The sequence below is a fragment of the Amyelois transitella genome, chromosome 24, assembly GCF_032362555.1.
Source record: "Amyelois transitella isolate CPQ chromosome 24, ilAmyTran1.1, whole genome shotgun sequence".
NCBI classification, from domain to species: domain Eukaryota; kingdom Metazoa; phylum Arthropoda; class Insecta; order Lepidoptera; family Pyralidae; genus Amyelois; species Amyelois transitella.
The window spans coordinates 3,758,854-3,784,360 of record NC_083527.1 but is presented as its reverse complement, the minus strand read 5'-3'; the positions used below and the strand labels follow the sequence as shown (position 1 = coordinate 3,784,360).

The 25,507-nt window shown below is 36.1% G+C and overlaps 1 non-coding gene across 1 annotated transcript; it reads right to left on the bottom strand.

Moving 5' to 3' along the window:
- Nucleotides 1-1,116: 1,116 nt before the first annotated feature.
- Nucleotides 1,117-7,032, bottom strand: LOC106135899 (uncharacterized). The gene is made up of 7 exons (XR_009657369.1): nt 6,827-7,032; nt 6,487-6,692; nt 5,800-6,186; nt 5,161-5,311; nt 4,211-4,361; nt 3,610-3,743; nt 1,117-3,058 (listed from the first exon to the last, which is right to left on the bottom strand). It is a non-coding gene; the product is annotated as an uncharacterized LOC106135899 (transcript).
- Between the last annotated feature and the right edge of the window lie 18,475 nt (nt 7,033-25,507).

Below are 25,507 nucleotides of genomic sequence, written 5' to 3'. Positions count from 1 at the left end.
ATTAGGTACAATTTTTAAGTTCTTATTTTAATCATTATACCTATGAACAATATTTATGTTGTGAAGGGGTGTATGCAATTCAAAAATATATTAAAATATTGTATAAAACAGTCAAGTTAGTGTTCTCTATGAGATTGTGATATAGACTACATCTATATGTATATCTGAAAAAAAGAACATTTCTGTCCTGTTGGTAGATGCCGTCAAAATAGTTCATATATTTAATCTTGAATAGCGCCATCTAGTTTTTTGGAGTGTGACTAAACAAGAAAGCATTATAACCATGAGCTAATCTGGGTTAGGTTAGGTTTAACAGGGAGGTTGTATAATCACTCGCTTTCCAATATGGAATTCCTATCCAGAGGGCGCGACCGGGACAAATGCTAGAATGTTGATGGTTCTTCAATACCTTCATTGTACAATGGCGTTTGAACTGTTTTGATGGTCGCCGACTAATAGGGGGTGTTTCATCATTATATTGCAGCCCATGTTTCCCTGGTACAGAATGGAGCAGAGATATGAATGTTCATTGAACCAACAGAATTTTTATTAATCATGCAACTAAGTAAAAAACTGAATAACCGCTTTTATCTATTTTAAATAATCATTAGTTTTATAGGTTTGCAATATTTTTGATTAAAGATAATTAAAACTGAATTATAAGTATAATTGACGATGCCTCTGCTTCACTTCGGATCAGTGGAAATGCAGCCTTGTAACATAGTTGATATAGTTTAAAATAGTATGTTGTGCATTTGTTATATTGTACTTTTTTAATATAATAAGTACAAAATTATTATTTGTCGATCACATGAAATGAATGTTGCTTTTGCTAATTGTTGAAATAAAAGTATTATTATTGTGTAAAAATAATAAATAAATGTAAATAATTGACTAACTTTGTTTCATTAAAAAACAAATTGTATTTTTCGAAAGTGATTATCATATTTTCGTGTGAAAATCGGGTTTATACAAGTGACGCCTATTTATTAATTAAATTTTTATCCAGTGCGCCAATGATAATATAAAATGAAAGAAAGTGTCATGTTTTTTAATAGATTTATTTAAGATAACAATAATCACATTATTCTTTTATAAAATTAATCTTTACTTACATCTAAATCCACAGATAACGTCCCGTCAAAATGATTGATCGATTTTTAAACGTTTTTAACAATTTATATCTTGCAATTCGGTGTCGCTTGAAAAATAGTAATGATAATTATAATTTTTTTGACATCCGTCCTAACTAGCTTTTCTTTTTGTTGTTAGATAGGTGAGAAACAGAAAAGTCCTGTCGAAAATTGCGAACTAACACTTACGCAAGTACTTAAAATTTTATTTCTGTAACAATTAAATATGTATAAAAGTTTATGCCCAAACCATGAGGAAAGAGGCGTGATTTTATGTAACACAACTAATATTGTAAATGCGAAAGTTTTCGTTTGTATGTTTCTCTTCACGATTTATCTACTGAACCAATCTTCTTGAAATATTTAATTCCGGAGTCTCGATTAATTAAATTTAAGTCTGTAGAAGAGTACTTTTCAGTCCTGTAAAAACAAAAGTTTATTGTCGTATTTGCGAAAAACCTATATTCTTTGTGGGTGGCGCTTTATTGGCACGTGTAGGAAGCGCTAAATTCGCGCGGACACAGTTGCGTGTAAATACTTGATAAAAAATTAATTAGGTAAACGTTTGACAGACAAACAATACAATGATTTTGAATTTTAATATAGTTTTTCACGAACTCCATGCGTGGATTAGTAGGCGGGGCTAGTCATTTTTTAAGTACTCTTGTTCTATGTTAGGAGATATGAAAGATAACATCGGCTAATATTAATTACAAAGTCGAAAATTTTATCTGTTGATTTTCGCAATAAACGATTCGTGGTTGTAATACGTGACACGGAACTTGCTAGATTATGATTATAGTAGCCTTACAGGCTGTAACAAAACTTTTCTTAATAAAAATATCTTAGAACTTAAGTAAAAAAATTAAACCGACATTTAGGTAAAAAAAACATGCGAAAATATCGAACATGATAAAACAATAACAAATATAACAAAAACATAAACAAAATAACAATCATCTTTCGAACAGAAAAATAAAAACCTAAATTCTATAAACAAAACATTTTATCAATGTAAACCTACACAAAAATGTGATAGTTCTTTTTAAGTATCGAAACCTACATTTTATTTTAATAAAACAACAAAGATAAAACAAGTCAACATGATAAAAAAACAGATGTAAATTCTAAAATAGTTAAAAACTAATTTTTGGCATGAAAATTGCAATAATTATATCCAATATTATCACCACTTCAAAAGTATATTTCAACACGTCCGCTTTTTTAAATAAAATTAATGGAGCTGTCGTAATATGAACTTCTTTCAGAAAATAAAAGCTTTGCTTTCACACTTTCAATAATACTAAATTTAAAAACGGTATTTACTACCATGGCAATTGCAATAGATATGTTATACATTGTAAAAGGATCAAATAACAACGTTAAATCAACTATTATTATTTTAAAGGTTAAAAACAGCATTGACGGCTTCTGTGGCGCAGCGGTAGTGCGCTTGTCTGTATCACCGGAGGTCCCGAGTTCGAATCCCGGCCAGGGCATGATGAGAAACGAACTTTCTCGATGTTTATCTTAGTAAGTATTTATTCTAAAATATAGTATCGTTGAGTTAGTATCTCGTAACACAAGTTTCGAACTTACTTCGAGGCTAACTCAATCAGTGTTATTTGTCCGTAAAAGCTTTAAAATAATTATAGTTGACATAAGGACATCGTGTGGCGGACCTAAAGATATGGTCAACAATAAACGTGTCGTTTCTCCTTTATTAAAAAAAAAGTTTCTTAGCAAAACGGTGTATAACCTCCAATAAAATACCGACTATGTTAAGTAAACAGCTATGTAATCATCGCAGGCATCTAGGATGCCTTGCTTCAACAATGGGTCTCTGGTGGTTTCCAGGGCGCCCGTGTGGCTAGGCAGGAACAAACACATACGGGCGCTGTCCCCCCACGAGTAATTTTCTGCACCTGTTTCGAGGAAGAAGGCTTTATCTCCAGATAATAAAAAATATATATCTCCAATATATATATATAAATATATATATCACCAAGAATATAAACAGAAAAGAGAAATGTTGGTGAAACTTTAAATTTTTGTGGCGGCAAACCCACATCTTGTGTATAACGACTTTTGTTCGCAATGGCGTCAGCGTCAAATTGAAATTCCCTTTATTCACTAATAATCCGTGGTGATTTTCAGAAACAAAGGTTTGTTCTTGTTTGACTCTTGATATTAAATATCTATACCATGAGTAAAAAATTCAATATATTCATTAAAAAAAACAGGTTCTGCCCCCCGCCTGCCTAGCCTGGCACGCGCGCTGCCGGATTTTATCGCGCGAGAAACTATCGCTGTCTCGTTTCACGTCGTAATAAAAGAGCGAAACAGCGATAGTTTTTACGGCATCGCGCGTACCATGCTAGTCTTTGTATCATGACCTGCCTTCAACGAGACATTTAGGTGTTATTGCGTCCTCGTCCATACCAACAAATCATGTTATATATATAATTATACTCACCGTAATACCTCAGCGGCCACTGGTGGGGGGTGTGCGAGCGAGTGAGGAGACAAGATGGCGTCGCGCCCGGGGTCAACACCCTCGCGGGCCACCACGAACACGAGCCGAGTTTGTGCCAGACCACGTCGTCGTACCTAGGAGAGAAATATACTAACTCCATAGAACTAGAGGTCTAGTCTAGAGAGTCAATTCACTAAGTTTTGCATATCTTTTCTCTCTTTGGTTATCCAAAATGAAAGAGAGAGACGATATTCCTTGTCAGTGTTCATTAACAAGGGTTGTGGCTGGAGGTTTCTAGCTGAGTCGATGACATAATTATCTCTGGATTTAGTCCCGGTTACATCCTCCCGATTAAGAACTTGGGGTGCGCCTGGTATATATGATTTTATGTTGAAAAAATACATAAGTACATAAAATCACGCCTTTTTCCCGGAGGAGTAGGCAGACTTCATATTTCCACTTGCCAGGATCTCTGTATACTTCTTTCGCTTCATCCACATTCATAACTCTCTTCATGCAAGCTCGGCGGTTGTAAAAATAAAAAGAATAAAGAAAAAAAGAAAAATTGCTTTTCCTTTTATCAATTTTCTTTGTGACTTACCCGACTTTAGGTCCCCACATGCAACTGGGGCACAGATCGAAGTTCTCCTTATTGTTATTTTTCTGCACAGAGCAAATAGTTCTTGTACTGGATAGTATCTTCTCCACTAGGGTCACCTGCTTTTGCGCCTTTTTAGGTGGGTTTTTGCGGTCTGAAAACGATCAATTAAGTTATAACATCTTTACTTCCTTCTTTATCCTCGCATTTTATACATTGCGTGTACGAAGAAAACTGGAACTATCATTGTTTGTTTGTTTGTAAGGCTAATGTTCGGAATTACTGGACTGTGAGAACCAGGGTAGTTGACACACTCGCACAGCTTGCTGACGCTTACACCACTCAGCAGGCACCCCGGACTATTCAGGATTATTGGCTTTACATGTGAAGTTCATACTAATATTATAAATAACTAAGTGTGTTTGTTTGTCATATGTTTACGCTTCTTGACCAATTTTTATCCAATTTAGCACACAGATCAATAGTATTATGGAAAAAGACATAGGAAAAGGAACTCATCTCAATAAGTGTGACCCTTGGAATATCCAAATCCGTATAATGTATTTAAAAAAACCTTAGTATGGAAAGAGTTTGTTTGACTGACATTCACACCCAAGAAGAACTGGAGAGTGACCTATATGAGTGAGTGAGTGGCAAAGCTTCAGGCGAAAGAATAAACATAGAACTTATGACCTAGACAAACGTATCTTGATCAAATTAAGGACGTCCTGGTAAAGGGTCACGTCAAAAGTACCCGAAACCGCCGAGCTTGCATGAAGAGAGTTATGAATGTGGATGAAGCGAAGGAAGTATGCAGAGATCGTGGCAAGCGGAAAGAGGTAGTCTCTGCCTACCCCTCCGGGAAAGAGGCGTGATTTTATGTAAGTATGTATGATGGTACCTAGCCAAATTTTTCATCAGTGTCTTTACTGATGCAATAAACAAATACCCACGTATGAGAGTGAGCAGCCACTCCCTCCGGCAAGCCAGGTGGTAGGACGCTGGGCAGTTGACACATTCTCGTAACTTGCTGACACTAACGCCGCACACGAGGCACCACGGAGTGTGCAGTGTTATTGCTGTCTTTGGCGGTGGAGTTTTATTCTGAAATAAACAATATGTGTGGCATGCCATGATATGAACTACTACAGAGTTAGAATACAGAAGTCAAAATAATTTTTTTAACATAATCTAACATACATGTACATACATATAATCACGACTATATCCCTTGCAGGGAAGACAGAGCCGACAGTCTTAAAAAGACTAGTAGGCCATGTGCGGCTGCTTGGCTTAATGATAGAATTGAGATTCAAATAGTGACAGGTTGCTAGTCTGCAAGTTATATAATAAAGTTTATAAGCCTATCCCTTAGTCACCTTTTACGACAACCACGGGAAAGAGATGAAGTGGTCTTATTCTTTTTCATATTGGTGCCTATTGACACGGTTTTTTATAATCTTAGTTGGGTCAAATTGGACCAAAAATCCCATAAGTTCCTAACAAGCTGAAATACCTTAGAATGTCTTAATTGACCAGACAATAAGAAGAAACTAAGAAGCAGACAAATATTTTTAAAAAGGTATACTTACAGAATTATCATACTCTTTGCTCTCTGCTTTAGCAACGAAATTGTATCTCCAGCACTGATGCAAGTAATTCTCAACCTCTTTAATTGTCACAATATTCTTTATAACCAACTCAAACTTATCTTCCGTACTTGCATCAACATTCATTAAGTAATCCAAGCAATCCGCATTTTCATTGAAATTATTCTTTAGTTGAAAGTAAAAATGATCGAATAACATCTCTTTTCCATGACGGACAAATTCGTTAAAGGCGTTCTGGTAACGACCTTGTTTGACTGGGGTGTGTGTGTTTAGAGGAGTGTGGGTTTTGTCATAAGTGACGTTAAGGTCGGGGGCGCGGTTGCTTGGTTTAATGTTGAGTGGTAATGTGTGGTCTTCTTTTAGTTTTCTCTGAAATCACCAAGTTCTTTGTGAGTAAAAATTGCAAACATTGAGTGAAATAAACCATGAGGCTTTCAAGGAGAATTCAATCCTCTGTCTATTTCTGTTGTAAAAGGTGAATAAAGAACAAACTTGACTCAACAATTTTATCTATAATACTCAAGATAAGTTTGATGCAAGGCTGAAAAATTAAAAATGATTAATGGCTGACTAGTACTCCTTAAATCATATCTAGTGATTTTGGGTTTGCCCAGATATTTAGTAGTTTGTGAAAATAGATTTAACTAATTTAAGTTTTATCAAATTTACCTTTCTTGTAGTATTCCCAAGTTTATTTACAACTGGTTTTGGCGGAGAAACCTTATTAACTCCCTAAAATGGTCGGGACCGCTCAGCGAGGTGAAGACAAGTGTAAGGTAACCACAGCCTGTGTTTTGTACTACACATTTCAGCATAGTAACAGAGCTCTTTGGTCACCAAGAGATTGCCATTTTCGTCGGCTGTGATGCCTAGAACTGAAAGAAAAATAGTTGAAAACTTTCTATGAAATAATCATTGAAATCGGTACTTAATGATGTCTTTATACATTTAACAGTAACAAAATGATAAAATTCAGGTAATAAATTACTGTTGATAAGTTTTCTAATACCTTTCCAGTCATAAAATAAGCCTTTTTCGTCTTTTACAACTTGAACTTTCGCGTAAACTTTTTGGCAAACTCTAGCGAGCGCTACATCTCCAAGTTTCCAATGATAAATGCCCATGTTAAGAGATTTACTTACATATGATCTTTAAATATTTAAAAGCTATTTAGTTGCATACATATTAAACATTTTAATAGTTTATGAAATAGTATAAAATTCGAAACAAAAACTTCTATTTGATATTAAATGAGTGAATGAAAAATTATCAAAAACCAACGAAAGAATCACAAACTAAAGAGAAATAGAATGAATGAATTAATTTACACAACGCCATCTTTTGTGGAGTAGCCAAAACAGAAAGCACTTGAAGTGGTGGTTATGGTAACTTAAAAACTTACGAATTCATTATTCCATAACAGATGGCGTTACCAGGAAATAATTTAATTTTCCCCGTTTAAAGTAAAAAAAGTTCAGTGTATCGACCAATTATTTGAGAAAAACCGAAACTAACTATCAAGCAAGTACTTATATTTTAATAAAATTTATAGCGTAGTAGGGGTTTTCAGTGTTATCGAGAGTGTTAGCCCTGTCTACCCCGTGTCGGATAAAGACGTTAATTTACTTATTTGTATCTATCTAGGCTTACCTACATAATTACCGTACCTACTCGTCTAGACAAATACTTACACCTAGGTAATTACCCTTTAACTAGGTAATCTCCTCCGGTCTTTTGAGAAGTATTTTGGTCATCTAGGTATAAAGTAGGTAAGTAAGTAGGTACCTTTGTACTTTAGGTAGGTAGATACTTACAATTCCTCAAAAAATTGTAAACCATTGGCGATAGTGAGTTACGATTCGCATTATAGAATTAACATACATAGGTACATACATATGGTCACGTCTATGTCCCTTGCGGGGTAGACATAGCCATCAGTCTTGAAAAGACTGAATGACTACGTTCAGCTATTTGGCTTAATGATAGAATTGAATTTGGCGATCAGAAATCTCGTACCGCAATACCTATCTACTTATAGGTAGGTAATAAGGCGGACAGGCAGGACATAGTCATTAGGCGATAATTTTGTCCGGACAGGCAACCAAAAGCCTGTGTCCGGCTTTAGCCCTAGAAACCCCGGGTTAATCTATGGCCATGATCTAGAATAACTAAGGCTAATAACACTACTGACATTCGTGACCCTGATAACAGAAGAAATCTTATCCAGTTTGGGTAACATAAAAGAAAGTACCTAAGGTGCTTAGGTGTTCCGTTAATCGTCTGTTATGACATTAACAAAAGAGATGAGACTACCCGTGTACCGCACGGCATATCTTTACATAAAAGCTCTCTCCCTCTCATCTTAACTTCGGGGCCACTCTGTGCCAAGTGATATTGAGAACAGATTATCTACCTAGTACCTAGTAGATACCAAGGTACATTTGTTTTCTTAGTTGTCCTATGAGGCGATTAAAAGAATTAGCGCTTTTTGTTACTAAAAATTGAAAATTCTTAAGAGCGTGGAGAGGTTGGGCAGGCGGCTGGTCGTAAAATCTAAAGTTAAACAAAAATATGGCGAAAAAAAAACAAAGTCGTACAGCTAAGCCTGTCTTTTTTAATTTACTATTAAACAATCACAAAACAACATTATTCAAACATCAATAATATATAATCAAAACAATCAGATACAAAACTCGTCGCGATTGGTCGGTTGGCCGGTGGGCGTGGCGTGGTACAGCACAGCATCCAATCTCAGATCTCATCTGGAGGGGTCGAGTACATTAGGGCGCCGCGTCGCCCGTTCTGTGCGTTATGTAATCTATGTTTACACTTAGCTGAAACAAAGGATCTATGACCGTAAAAATATAGAACTAAAGGAATTTTTGGCGGGAATTCAAACGTCATGGAGTTAATTGTATAAATTTTTTTTATGAGAGAGGTTATAGGTAGGTAGGTACTTACTTAGGTTTCGCTAAATAAGTGTGATTTTTTGGCAGAAGTAAAACATTCCCCAGTTATAAATCGGCCATTATTAAGACCGTGAGGACCATGAAGAGATCTGATATTAAGATTTGTTCTAAAGTAAATTTGATTTCTTACCTAACTAAATTTAAAGACAAAATTACCTAATAGGTACCTAAGTAAGTACCTACTTCGATCGAATACTTACACGATAGGTAGTTATTTCATGTCCGCTCTTCACGCTCTACCTACTTGACCAATTTTTATAATAATCATCAATTTCATCTCTATAAATTTATTTCCCGTGGGATTATCGATAAAAGACAATACACACACAAAACCGAAAGTAAATCGGTAGGTACTTACCTACATAGATATTTTTTCGGACATTTTTTTATGTCATTCGTCCTTAGGTACCTAAGTGAAAGTGTGCAGATGTCCGAAACTTTCTCCAAATTATAATAGCGACGTGCACCGGGTAACCACTAGCCTCCATAATTATGAAAAAAGGCGAAAAATGTCGTGACGGCATGCTTGCAGCTTTTGTTTTTAATGTTATTAATTAATTGAGTAAAAGTGTTTTACAGTCACTAGGTAAGTACCTATATTAGACCCTCGGCTCCGTCCATACGAAGCGAAGAAATCCGAAAATCCTTCTTCCCGCGAGAATTTCGGGAAATCTTTTATTACTGCATCCTCAGACTTCTTTAAAAACCTACCAACATGCATCGCATGTAAGTACCTATCGCATATGTGTATAGTGTAAAGGTACCTTTACCTACTACCTATCATGTTCATTATGATAAACTTGTAAGTACTTACCTACCTACACAACTTCCCATCCATACTTATTAATATTATTAATGTAAGAGCGTGTTTGTGTGTTTCTTTGTCCGTATTTTACGTCATAACCACTGGTCCTCATGAAATTTTACATAGCCTAGTAAGTTAGTACTCGCATATAAGTACGGAGAAGGACATATGATAATTACCGCGCGGGCGGAGTCGCGGGCCCGGTATCACTAGGACATATTATAAAACAAAGTCGCTATTTTAGTCTGTTTGTCTGTATGCTTAAATCTTTAAAATTACGCAACGGATTTTGATGCGGTTTTTTGTTACAGGTAGAGTGATTCAAGAGGAAGGTTTTTATGTATAATAACATTTATAATTTTGCACCCGTGCGAAGCCGGGGCGGGTCGCTAGTAGCTAGTAAATAAAAAAGTCTAATCAATAAGTAGGTACTTACTTTTTCTGCAGTCGGTTAAAAAGAAGTCGTTGTCCATCCAAGCCATCAGACTGATGCAGACAATCGAACTTTTTATGGCATCGAGGCTCGTGCCCCGCAGCTTCCGGTACACTCGAATACAAAACTGTTTTCAATTCCATTATTTACTTACCTCATTGTGATAAACACGTTTTATTTTCTTCCTCCTAGATTTTTCTGTCCCGGTTGTATCCTCATAACTCTGGAGAGGAGCCCGGAGTATGCTTTTGGCCATGGATCCTGGCCTGGGTGAGTCAGGTTTTTACACGAAGCGACACCAATCTGACCTCCAAAACCTTTGTACGGTAACCTAACCCCAATAAAGAAAAACTAGACTTTGATCGTATTGGATCGATTTCTCACGATGACTTCCCTCACCGTAAGAGAAACGTTGTGTGATAAATACACGATTACTTTCTTTATGTTTTAATTATTATTTTTTGTATCTAGGTAACAATAAAATTTGTAAAGTACATTAGGCGGACTTTTCTTGTAGGCAGCTTTTCGAGACAAGTTTTAGATAAGCATAAGGTAAGTATAAATAGTTGTGGTTATTAATACTTAAATGAAATAGTAATCACCTTTGTTGGCGACTGTACACTGTCGGCATCTGTCGCCGGTTTAACCGAGCCGTTAATTTCTCCGGGTTTTTGTGCATTGTTCTCTTATTTTTCTAGCAGGTAGTTGACAGATGAACTTTTACCTCCCTGGTCAATGAGTGGAACTATTGGAACGGTATTCGGCGACAAAAGTTTTTAATCGGTTCTAAAAAAGAAGGTACTCTAGTGGATCCAAAATCACGTGGTAGTATGCGTGCACGCATGAAACGACAAATCCCGTTGATTACCTTAGCTTCTGTTGTGCAGTGGTAGTGCGCTTCTCTGTGACACCGGAGCAGAGGTCACGGGTTCGAATCCCGGCCAGGGCACGATGAGAAACGAAATTTATCTGATTGTTGTTGGTCTTGATTGTTTATTTAGACAAGTATATATTATAAGCTATAGTATCTAACTTGAATCTGTCCTGTACCTATATATTTATTTATTGATATACCCGTGGAAATGTCAGAAATCTTGCTCTTTAAATGTGCACTTAGGAACTTTTAAAGAGCGAGACCACACCAGGAACTCAATGCTAAATTTCAAATGTCTAGACCCAGCAGTTTGGCCTGTGAGTTGTCTATCAGTCAGTAATAGAAGAGTTTTATATACGTAGGGATAATAGATAGTAAGATATGCGCCATCTTAATCCTCCTGACGTAAGTATTGGTTGCATCCTCCCCTCTCTAAAAGGAGTCCGGAGTCCGCCTTTGACCACGATTCTGGATCGGGTGAGTCAGGTTTTTACACGAAGCGACTCCCGTCTGAACTTCGCGGCCTTTGCAGGGAAACCTAATCCATGGATAAGTTACACATTCATTTGCTTAAATGTGCAGGTTTCCCCACGATGTTTTCCCCACGACGTTTTCTCTCCCTCTCTCGCCCTAGAACCATCAGTTAGCAATCAAATTAATCCGTGTTAGAACCTACCTGTGATACTCTATGCATCACGTTTTTTTTATTCGGACACCTTAACCGTTCGACCATCGACGCTCCGGTTTTCACACTCAAATAGGTAAATAAGTACTACGTCACGTCTATATCCCTTGCGGGGTAGACAGAGCCAACAGTCTCGAATAGACTGAATGGACACGTTCAGCTATTTGGCTTAATGATTGAATTGAGATTCTAATAGTGACAGGTTGCTAGCCCATCGCCTAATAAAAGATCCCAAGTTTATAAGCCTATCCCTTAGTCGCCTTTTATGACATCCATGGGAAAGAGATGGAGTGGTCCTTTCCTTTTTTGTATTGGTTACGGGAACCACACGGCACATAAATAAGTAATTATAGCAAATTTTAAAATCTACCTGTCATCAACTTATTGTAAATTCCCAATAAGGAAGATTTTTGAACGAAAGGATTTAATTAGATGGCAGGATGTGACAATGCATAGATCCTCACAAAATTTGACCATCCGAGTGGAACCTTGTTTTTGTGTCAGCACGGGACAGGATATTGAGATACATCTTTGTTTTTCTAATAAAACGGTTGGTTTAATTTTACTTGCACTTACTCACCTATTAGAAAAGATTGTAAAACTTTTTAAAATTAAGGTTAATTCTAACAAACAGTGGTAGTATGATTAAGCAAACATAAAAACTGTTTAAATCCTACCATGGTCGTATACTTAAAAAAACTCTTCTCTGAGTATATTAGTTTCATTGCTAACCTATGCTCTTACGGCGAAGAAATATCTTCAGAAAACCTCCACAGTCAAGTAATTGGATGTGTTATAATTTATCCGATATAATTTAAGTTCATTTGCTAAGGTTGCGGAGGTCAGACTGCAATCACTTTGTGTAAAACCTGACTCACCCAATCTAGGTGGAGGGGTAAGTATAGTTATTGCCTTACCCCAGACTTCATTTCGAGAGGTGAGGATGCAACTGGGACTAAAGATAGCTGTTTTCTATTTTCTAAAGGTTGACTGGTAGAGAAAGTTTATTTATTTATTTTTCACAAACTTAACCTTTCATTACAGATATACCTACTTAATTCGATAGGATAGTATTAAAGTTATTCAATATACAATTATCAATTATACTCTGAGAATTATAATATTATTTTAATAATCACATAAGATATACAAAGTCGATATTGTGAATTCGCTCAGGGAACAGGAGAAAAGATCGATTCTTTCGGCCACTCGGTTCAGCACTCGCAGCGTTCGCGTCAGAGGTGCCTCGCGCAGCAACGCGGTGCGGGCCAGCGGCACCTCCAGCAGCGGAGGCCGGCGCCGGCGCCCCACGAAACCATTAGGAACACACAACCTTACCAAGCTGAGACAATTCGGGTTGTGAGTTCTTCCACGTATCAATTTAAACATATACAGCGCTAGTGCCAGGTTTCTGCGCACTCGCATTGTTATTAGCATTAGGTCCACCTATTTCACCTTTAGGGCTCAATAAAGTAGTAAATAAATAATAGGGATGACGATAAAGAAGTAAAAAGATTCAAAAACGGATGAATGAACTATATATGCAAATACGTCAGACAGAAAAAGACAAAAAATAACGACCTATCGCAACCCGTCTAGAAGTTGAATGTACTAAAGAACAATTAGTTCTCAAGCATTGGTCACATAACATAATTATGTTGCATAATTCAGAGTGATATAACATTACACGAGATGTATAATTACACGATGCACGGTCAATGTCGATGACTCATGAGTGGTCCAAGTGTAAAGAATGCGCGATTGTACCAACGCTTGCTGTTATTTCATTGTAATCGTCACTGGTATTTTTGTGCTATTGAAATCATGGTAAGATAAAAAAAACAATCGAAATAAAAAAGATAAAAGCGGGTGCAATGATTAAATTATAATGTCTTAGTAATTATTGGGGTACCTAAATGCCTAACATTAAAACAAATGAATATATTATATTGATTAATTTTACCAAGCAACAAATTTACAGTTTAGATTAACTAGTATCTAACATAGACACAATGTATTTATATTTTATCGAAAAGTCAAAAGTATATAAGTATGTATGTAGTAGTAGAAAATTAAAAGTGAATTATTTTTACGAGTAAAACATGGTCGATAAAACGATAAAAAGTTTCACCGCTTTATACTATTAACTTGCGTCTCTCCGCAGCCTCGCCGCACACAGACAGAGGGACGCGAGATGCGCACGCGCCTGGTTGGCGGCAGCTGATCGCCGTATACTGCAACTAGTCATTTTAGATACTTTGTATAATTAGCAATTGTTTTAAAATAAATAGGTTTGCTTATCAAATCCGAACAAAGTCTATACCATCACAGAAGATGCTCTACACAGGAAGATGGAGGCTAGTTTGCTGCAGATGGAACACCAGTGTTGACCACGGTCGTCAAACTTAAGAGATATCAATTTTCACGTTTTTTTGTCACATTGCAAATACAAGGCAAGATGCCACTGAGTTCAATATTGTCAAATTTTCAACAACATTTTGGTCATTATATCTGAATGTTTTCATTCATCTTGTCTTGTAAAGTTATAGATGTAGCTATATGTATGTACCTATGTACGTTTTGGCTGGTCGGCAATTCTTTCTACCAAAATAAGCAAATAAGTAAGTATCCATCTAACTAGCAACCTGTCACTATTTGAATCTCGGTTCTATCATTAAGCCAAATAGCTGAACGTGGCCATTCAGTCTTTTCAAGACTGTTGGCTCTGTCTACCCCGCAAGGGATATAGACGTGATCATATGTATGTATGTATGTATCCATCTAACCATGAGTAAGTATCCATCTAACCTTGAACAAAACTTTTTAATTGTAAAGCGATACAGGTGAACGTGGCCTTTCTGTCTTTTCGTAACTATCTCTATGTATGTAATGTAATGTCAACCTTGTATGAATATCTTGATTGTAATTATCCCGATCGATCGCGACTTCGACAATTTCATATTGGATAATGTATTTCAAAATTCAAAGTATCAAGATTGTTGGTCGTAGTAGAGCCACGCGACGCGGCAGCTGTGCCAGCATCTGCGATCCCAACCTGCTCAGCTGATCACCTGACTGCTGCCTTTCTATACTATTTGTGTTTTTTATCGATACCCGATTTGTGGTTATCGAGTTTTTATTATAAAATCGAGAAGGGAGATGATTTTAATTGGAATCGTTTGCAACAGCGGAACATTTTATCTCACTCTGAACTGTTAAGAATCTCTCTCGATCTCAGTGTCTCTCTCATCTTAGTGTGTTCCCACTTCTCTCTCAGCCCAGGATTAGTATCCAGACTTTTCGACATTTTTACTTCACTTTGCGTTAATGGGAGAGCCTAGACGGAATGTTAGTACGAGTACCTTGATCAAATCGTGGACGTTCTTGGGACAGATCAAAACATGAGTACCCTCAACCCATAAGTTTGCATGCGCATTGAAAATTTGTCACATTTGTCGATAGTAGTGTGAAAGAAAGTGCCGTGTGGTTCCCGGCATCAAAAAAAAAGAATAGGACCACTTCATCTCGTCCCTATGGATGTCGAAAAGGCGACTAAGGCTTATAAACTTGGAAATCTTCTTTTAGGCGAAGAGATAGCAACCAGTCACTAGTTCAATCTCAATTCTATCATTAAGCCAAACAGTTGAACGTGGCCTATCAGTTTTTTCAAGACCATTGGCTCTGTCTACCCCGCAAGGGATATAGACGTAACTATATGTATATGTATGTATGTCGAAAGTAGAAAAACCATACTCGTAGTACTTATGTGAATTCAAAGCATCTGTCCGATAAAGTTTTATTTTTAAAGTCGAAAACGAAATATAGATAAAAAAATTAAGGAATATAGGTCAGTAGGTCAGACAATATTCGGCAGCCGGCAATCCAGGTGCAGTGTTTCACAATTACAATGCAAATATGGTACTTACTTAGTCAAAATTCACGTTAACTTCTCGCAGCCTGCGTTTGTCGATTTTTTATTATGTTCAAAATAAATGAAGTAAGTACTTAATTTTAATAGTATTTCTGTGTTGACCATCGAGGTCGATTTTTAGAGTAAAATAAATGTTTTTTTATAATGACATTTTTCACTCATTTAATTACATAATTAAAAATTTTTTTTGAATATATTGAAATTTAAATAAAAAAATGGATTAATTATTAATAGGTGTATTCATTCATCATCATTCATTTCATGTAATCACGTCTATATCTCTCGCGGGGTAGACAGAGCCAGCAGTCTTGAAAAACTGACAGGCTACGTTCAGGCCTGTATTTCTAGGCTTAATGATAGAATTGACATTTAAACAGTGACAGGTCCCTTAGTCGCCTTAACGATATCCGTGCCGGGAACCACACGGCACGGCACACATTAATAGGTGTATAAAGTAAGATATTAATGGATGTATGACAAATGAAATGCCTCACATGCCAAATACTACTTACGCACTCGGATCATACTCGTACTAGGTATATTTTGTAATTGTATACTATAATCCTACATGAGTCACGCATTGTCGAAACAATTCACCAAATCGTTTCTGACTGTACGCCAAGGCATCTAATTCTATCAAAAACAATCACTGGGTAGCCGGTACAGTCAACAAAGAAATGTCATGCGCAACGCGAAGGGAATCAACACAGAAGAAACCACTAAATAAATATAGCAAATAAATTGTATGGAATTTGTTTAAATGAAATTGTAAAAATAAAAAATTGCTAAAGTCTACATAAAAATAAATAAATCTCTGTGTCATCATTGCGTGTTCCCAGTTGCACCCTCTCCAGCGTCCACCACTATGATTAAGGATGTAGGGTCCGCTTTTCGACTTTTGTTCTTCCATTTTGACAGATCTGCAGTCTTCAGTTATAAGACCGTTGGTTTGCATATTATTTCTCGCAGCGTAAAGTCAGGATTTCTTCGACCTGCCCCTTTTACCTGGGCCGGGTAGAGACGGAATACTTAGACATAAATTCCCCACATAGTCTGCGGACTTCCGCAAGGTAAGACCTGGCCAGCGTAGGCGTCTTTGAGTATGTTATAAACCGACAAAAGTATATTAAGTAGTGTATTTTAAATATTTATGTTTTTTTTTGTGTAGACACGTCACTTTTTTATTTCCTTACGTGGCAATAAAAACAAGTCTCGAGTCTGTCTCATCTGACTGTACCCACAAGTATTGTAATAAAATGGAGAGTGTCACCTTTACATTATAAAATCTGCATACAAAGATGCAGAGATAGAAATACTTAACACTTAAAACAAACCACAATACAATGACGCATAGTAATGGTTCAACGTGTTTACTGCACCAAAGTAATAACTCGATTAATACCTCGATTACTCTGATGGTTTTTTCTTTAGCTAGTAAAGTTACCTACTATTCTACAAACATACATTTAGTCACTGTTACACTGATAGTGCCGTGTGGTTCCCGGAACGAACGGAACAGAAAAAATGATAGGACTCCATCTCACACTCCATCTCTTTTCCATGAACGTAAAATGCGACTAAAGGATAGGCTTATATACTTGGGGTTCCTCTTTTAGATGATGGGCTAGCAACCGGTCACTGTTTGAATCTCAATTCCATGTTACAAAGAGCTGAACGTGGCCTTTCAGTCTTATCGAGACTGTTGGCTCTGTCTACCCCGCAAGGGATATAGACGTGATTATATGTTATGTTGTTTAGGTCTTTAGAAGGATAGGCAGAGATTCCTACAGCCTAGGAGTCTCTGCCTACCCTTCCTGGAAAGAGGTGAGAGAGTCCAAAAATTCAATTGTTTAAAGACAATTCCAGATCTAAGTATCGATTACGTAAAAACTACGACCACCTAGGATTTAACTGGTTGATCCCACCATGTGCGGGGTCAGTGACCGGAAAATCCCACTGGTGGGCAGGTGCGCGGCAGCTGGGTGCCACCCCCCTCGTCTATGGTAAGCATGTTCATAAAACTATAGAAACACTAGTGAGATGTCTCTGTTAAGATACTACTTATAGAAGTTAAATTATGTCCTCATGCATTCTTAAACGACAAAAAGGCTAATTTATGAAAATTATATTTAGCATCTTCTTCTTGGACTTCCTTCAGAGGTTGGTTAAAAAAGTAAGATATTGGAGGATTCCTTCAACTGCTGCTTTTGGTAACTTTTTCTCCGAGTCATCTTCATCCTGGCATTAAGACCTGCTTTCATCTCCACGTCTCTAGCGTGAACCGGAACGTGTCTTTTCCTTTTGATTGGGAAATCTCTCAGCTCAGAGAAGCTACAGGGACATTAACAGGAATTTGTAGGGTTAAGAATGTGCACGATGTTACAACAAGCAATTGCGAGGCAAATGCGAGAGCAGCGGACTTGCATATTGTGAAAAAATACGTTCAAATACATAAATAACATTCCTTTCAGAGAATAATAACATATTATGAGTCCTGGTTACTTAAATAAATACTATTTCATTCATTTCATTCATTCAATAATAATAATCCGTACTTAATATTTTAAATGTGAATGAAAGTGTGTTTGTTTGTACGTTTTTCACGTCAAAACCAATGAATCCGTCCCCATAATTTTTGCATACCTACATATACTATCCGTTTTTCAAAGAAAAGCTTCAGGACTTTCACACGAGCGGTGTTGCAAAAGCTACAGTTATCATCATGTTTGCAATGAAAATTCGTAAATATCTCAGTGCACAGGTCACTTAACCACAAATTATGCGCCTGATCATAATAAAGCGTCCAGACGTATCAAAGAATGTTCATACAACACCTAGTTGTCTTTGTTTGCGTGATTCAGCCGTTGAGTCATCCGTCTGTCTGTCTGTGTTTTTAATATCGCGTGATTCATGTAGCTTAAAGTTCATAGGATGAAAGTTTTGGTAATCATCTATAGAGAGGGTTAAAGCTAGCAGTGACGTGCATAGACATTTTGCACGTAGAAGCCAAATTGAAAACTGTCTCCGCTTGTGATTTAGTTAATAATAGGGTAGGCACAATCTATTTGCCTGTAAGTCGATGACATGAAAATCCGGGTTAATCTGGCAAAAGAGTTAGTAAATAATAACACCACATTTACTCATTTTAAATTTATGTGATAGTTACTTTACGGACGCCTATCCGTTTAATAAAAACTTTACATACATACATACATATGATCATGTCTATATCCCTAGCGGGGTAGACAGAGCCACCAGTCATGAAAAGACTGATAGGCCACGCTCAGCTGTTTGGCTTAGTGATAGAATTGACATTCAAATAGTGACAGGTTGCTAGCCCATCGCCTAAAAGAGGAATCCCAAGTTTATAAGCCTATCCCTTAGTCGCCTTTTACGACATCCGTGGGAAAGTGATGGAGTGGTCCTATTCTTTTTTGTAATGGTGCCGGGAACCACACGGCACATTAAAAACTTTAGTAGAGAATAATACATAATCGTTCAAATAACAACCAATTAAATAATAATTTTAGGATTGAAAACATGTTTCTATCTTTTAAATTATTTATACAAATTGAATACAAACTAATAAGTAATGTGTGTGCATATAGCGTCTAGTCTCTAACTGACTATAGAATTCCTCTTTATATCACTTTGGTAAATTCCTCTGTTCTGGATCAGGTTCTTGCATAATCAGGCTGGTAATAGAAGTACGAGTATATTAGTAAGTTAGTAAAAAATAAAAGAAAATAAACTTACAACAGGTATTATAGGGCTACAGCATTCTATCTCAGTCAGTCATAAGAAAACAGGAAACAATCTCATGAAGAATTATTTTTCAATTTGAGATCGAGTTTAAGAACATATATTATAATCACGTCTTTATCCCTTGCGGGGAAGACAGAGCCAACAGTCTTGAAAATACTGAAAGGCCACGTTCAGCTGTTTGGTTTAATGTTAGAATTGATATTCAAAAAGAACAATCTCAGAAATTTGTCATGAGACCAAACCATTATGAATAACATAAGTTTCTGTTTCCTTAAATATTACACCTCCGGCAAAGACTAGTAATATAGCTATAAAGGTGAGCAATCTTATTAGATCTGCAAGGTGCAAGGTGCGCACGCGCCGAACACCTGCGGTGTCAATGCACCATGAATAAGATTTATGTTATTGTGTCGTCATCTTAATGCATGTTGTATTGTTTTATAGTTAATCAGAAATTAATATTTGTTTCCTTCTCAATTTGGTTTTAGAGTTTTGAAATTGAAATTGCTAGCGGCTTTGAATCGGAAGTCTCGGGTTTGATTTCCAATTAGGATATAATGGTTAATGATTTCTGATTAGCCTGGATCTAGTTTGATAATCCACAGGAACCGTAGGCTACTATTTTTTAGTTGGATGGCTTAATGTTGGAATTGAGATTTAGATAATGACAGGTTGCTAGCTCATTATCTAGAAGAAGAATATCAAGGTTTAAAAACTAAAGGAAGGAAACAATGCTCAACAGTTTATGCTATACTTATTAAAAAATCTAAACGTACAAACTAAAATCTGAATTTCGGAAATTCTTTATAATTAAAAAGCTGTTGTATTTTTACGGAACAGAAATCAGACATTGGAGCTCAAATATTTGCTAGTTAACCATCATTTTGATAATGTATCATGATAAATGGATTGAACCAAAGTTATTGGATTCCAACAAAAAGAAGGGAATTGTCAAAAGCTATTCTTATTAGTTTTATTGAAATTCAATGATTGAAATCTTACATCCGCCGTTTTTGTGTTTAGCTGATGTTTTTGTGTCACTTTGCTTACGATTTAACGGGAAATTATATGTAAATGAATTGAATAATATGTAACAGGATATTGATATTGCAACGGCGTTCCACAGGGATCGATTTTAGAACTGGCACATTTTTTTAATTTAAAAATAAAAAAAAGAATTAAGTTAATACTTACTTATTTTTTATATTTTTAAACGTCATCGCTTATATCAAAAATAGAACAAATGTACAATAACTGCATTAAATAGGTATATAAAATAAGAAGAGGTATGAATCAAAAAAGGTGTTGTATCATACGTATAGGTAAGTTATTTGTATGTGAATTATTTATACTTTTATCGTTGTCCAGATATATACATATTGTTATGTTAACAAATTGTAAATTTGCACGATAGTTTACTGACAATAGAAATTAATTTAAATTCCCCTGTAACTAAAAAAAAGAGTAGGTACCATAACCCGAGCTTGCAAGAAAAAGAGTTAAGAATGTTGATGAAGCGAATGACGTACCTATGCAGGAATCGCTGAAGTAAAAATATTAATATTTGTCAACAATCTATCTATCTATTGTCTGACAACTATTCTGGCATTACCCTTATACTCGTCTATAATTAAACAAACCTTAAACTTTAGAAACGGACAGAGTTTGCATAAACGCAGGCTAACAGTCATTTCCACTGGCTGGCCACACACTGGCCAATCATATCTCAAGTGGCAATTTGTCGCCAACTGCTTCGCAATCTGACACGGCCCATAGTTTAACTGACAGATAGATGTCTGTGCCTAATGATAGGCTGGACGAGAAAGTTTGTAACGGGGGATAATAGCGATGGAATTAGCAGATCTTTCGAAAATAGTTTTCATTTGCTGCGCGTCGTAGAAAAAAAAAAGTATTTTTCTCGCGCCGCTCTATGGTTTGGAGTCTTTGGCGGGAAACCTAAAAACTGAGTTGTAGTATTTTCTAAAAGTTGATTTCTCATTTAAGTACTAGTGAATCTATTATCATTGACAAAATGTCCGTGGTTGAGCATGATTTTGGAAGAACGATCTAAATAGAGTATTTAGTTAGTACTTAATTAAAAGCCATGTTCCTACTGACTTTAGCCATTCAGTAATTAAGATAGGCAAGGCGACTACTACGATTAAATTATTTACCATATTTTTTTAAATACAAACATCACACAAGTACATAAAGTCACGTCTATATCACTTAGGTACGGAATAGATGGAACCAACAGTATTGAAAATACTAAAATGTAGACTACGTTCAGCTGTGATTTCCATTTTTATTCCATCGAATTAAGATTCTAATAATGACAGGTTGCTAGTCCATCGCCTGCAAGCGGAATTCCATGTCTATATGCCTTAGTCGCCTTATACGATATCTACGGACACGAATCGCTATTCGAGAATATTTTTTAAAATAGTTCGTTTAAGGACGGAAGTAACATAATATTATCATCTGAATAGGTCTAATTTCCCTCTGTTTCTAATGAACCGATATTCTCTTACAAATTGATGTTTAATACTAATTAGCCAAACTGGAGGAAGTCAGTTTACGTAAATTATGCAAATTAAAAAAAAACACAATAACAAAAAAGGTTGATGTTGATCTCTGGACTCTTTTTATAATGAAGGTGTTCCAATTTCAAATTAAATTTAAATCAGACCTTCCGTTATTAAATTGTCAAATTAGTTTTTGCTATAAAAACAATTTAAGAAAAAAAAGAAAATATTAATTTTTTTTTTAGTAGTAGGTACACTCCAACTGGGACAAACACCAGTAAATTAAAATTTAAAATAGAGGAGACTGATTGCCTTATCGACTGATTTTTCGTATAACGTAAGCGAAGCCGCGTGACTATTCTAGTTAAAACATATGTTATCAAAATAATATTATTACATATACAAAAATAACAAGTTGAACAAACATTATTGACGTCATTTGCGGTGGACCACAGCATCCTGTATGATAATAAAATGGCAATGAGAGACTTGAACTTATTTTGTTGGCTATTTAATTGCGAAACTGACAATTAAAAAATTCAGCCAAGTTTGTACTTGTGTGAAGCGGATTCCTTATATAATAAGGCTTTAAGACGACCGTTGTTAGCTTTTACCTATAGATTGTCTTCTTCATCCTCAGCTTTAATCCTAATAAAGGGTGGAATCCTCACGTCTCTGGAGAGGAGCCCGGGGTGTGGGTATTTATTGACCATGGATTCTATTCCTAGATTGGGTGAGTCAGGTTTTTACACGAAGAGACTGATCTGACCATCTGACCTCCGAAACTTTTGCAGGTAAACTTAACCCGAATTACCTAGACATATTGCCACCAATTGCCTGAATGTGCAGGTTTCCTCACGATGTTTTTCCCTCACCGTAAGAGCATCGGTTAGTATTCAAACTAATATACATAACTTTGATAATAGTCATTGGTAAGTACATGACCCAGGTGGGATTTGAACCTGTGCCTTTCTGCGCATCACGCTTTTTATCCTGGCACCTTGCCAATTCGACCACCGATGGTCTAACTACTTATTACAGAATTTGGCTACCTATTCATAATTATCATGTGTCACTCATAAAATCATACATAACATAGGTATCTTCTTCAGGGCTTCATTGTGTCGAAAAATTCCAATAAGAATGATCGATATATTCCATGTATCTTAAAATTCTTTAACACAACTCTAAAACTTACTTTGAGGCTTGCTCAATCTGTGTCTTGTAATTTGTCTCGTAAATATTTAGTTTAATTTATTTATCTTCATTTCAATTGCGACTATGCTATCACAGTCATAATCCCAAAAAATCCATATCTCAATTATCCATACAAACATATGATCACGTCTATATCCCTTGTGGAGTAGACAGAGGTAACCAATACAAAAAAGAATAAGACCACTCCATCTCTTTCCCATGCATTTCATAAAAGGCGACTAAGGGATAGGCTTACAAAATTGGGATTCTTTTTTTAGGCGATGGGTTAGCAACCTGTCACTATCTGAATATCAATTCTATCATTAAGCTAAATAGCTGAACGTGGCCATTCAGGCTTTTCAAGACTCTGTCTACCCCGCAAGGGATATAGACGTGACTATATGTTATGTTATGTAGCTCTTTAGAGGCTCTAGGAGTCTCTGCCTACCCTACATATGTATATCGTGTGGTCTACACAGTCACACAGTCAGTTCTTAACTGTGTGAATTTTTGGCTTTATCACACGATGCCGCACTGCGGTGGACCGCAGCGTCCCTTATCGCGATAACATGGGAACCGAGAGTAACTAATGAATAGTAGATAAGAGAATAATATCATCAAAGTATCCAAAATCACTGAATAGAATAGAAAAATTATACTAAAAGTTATTATACTGATTTAAAAATTATACTTATAGTTGTCCGGGACGTCGCTCAAGGATGAATTATAGAAGTCTATGTTAATCTTTGTGCCAAATTTCATTAATTTCCGTCCAGCAGTGTTTGTCGTTACGTTATGTAAGACTAGCTGTTACCCGCGTGTTCGCCTTCGACAATTTTACTATATCGGCGTACTTATTGCTGTATTATTATATTATTTTGACCAGAATTTTATGACTCTTTATATTATATATAAAAAAAATAAATAAAAATTAAAAATAATATATATTTTGATTATTATTTTATATGATATAAAAGCTTATCGCGAGAATACTAATTAGGTGTAAGTATAAGTAATTCAAACACCTATTCCCGTTTTTAAGGTTCACAAGTATTTTTGTTTAGATATTAAAATATATCACATTGTCGAGATGAAACAAATAAATTAACTATCGTCTAAGTATAGGATTATGCCCCTCTGGCGCGGAGGTGGAAGCGGTGCGGCGTACGGCTTCCGTCCTCAAGTTACGTTCCGGCCGGACACCGGGCACGTGTAAACTTATATGTTTCTTTTTTTTGTATTGTTGTTCCGTGATAAGCTATTGTCTATTAAGGCTCTTAACTACAGCTTCACACGTATTAAAGAACGCAACGTGGCAACGCGATGCGATCACTGGCATGAAAATTGGCGTAGTGTGTTTTGTTTTTTTTTTATGATAAAAGAAATATTATAAAACGTATTGAGAAGGTATAAAAACACACAAGTTTATATACAGATTCTAAATTTAATTGCTATAGACTTATGCCATGTTAGCTTCCTTCCCTGGGCATTTTAAGAAAGAAACGTACTTAGTTAATGCTTTCCATAAGGATTAGGCATTTTATATTAGCTTTTCCAATAGTGTTTTCTGTTTAGTAACTTTCCCCGCGGGTTAGACAAAGCCAACAGTCTAGGAATTAAGATTCAAATAGTGACAGCCCATTGCCTTATCCCAAGTTTAAAAGCCTTTTAAAATCAATCTCTTTTTTATTAATTTTTTAGTATTTGTAACAGACAACTATTTTCTCATTTCTATGGGTATGGAAAAAACCAGTGAAACATCCGTTGAAAAGAGATATTTTCTATAATAAAGAGACATCTTTCCCTACTAGAAGACGTTAGAGCTAGCCGAGCGAAACGGGGTGGCAGATGTGGGCGCATCTGGCCTGTCAGTGACCTGCGCACGCGTAGATTTCATATCCTTACCTCGAGGTATTCGCTTCACCCTTCTATGGAGATAATCGCATTGTAAAACCTTTTTATTATTTGTTATTCTGTTCGATTTACATAATCTATCTTATTGTATAAAAGAGGAAATGACTTACATTTCAACGCACAGCCCAAATCGTCAAATTAAGGCCGTACTGTAATATCTAAGACTAGTACTTAGATGTAAAAAGAAAATCAAAACAAGATTTATATTTGGCCGGTGACCGGTTATGTAGCCTATGATTGCACTAAGATAGGATTTGCAAGAATTAGGTAATAGAATAAAATAGCGCACTACTAAAGAATCTCTAAAAATCAACTTACTCTAGAATTTAACGCACTACTAAATAAGAGTTATGGCAATTGCAATATGATAAAAATTAAAATTATCAGGGTCGTTAAGTGCAAAAACTCGAGGTTAACGAAACTGAAATTTAAAGTTAATAAATGTGCACTTACTTTGTTACGTAAGGACAAGTAGACTTGATACATGGTGGTCGCCAGGCACCTGCCTAGAGCCATGTGGTCGAGTCATGAGGAATCTTGAATAAATGACGGGACTTACATCACATGTATATTGTACTAGCTGTGCCCGCGA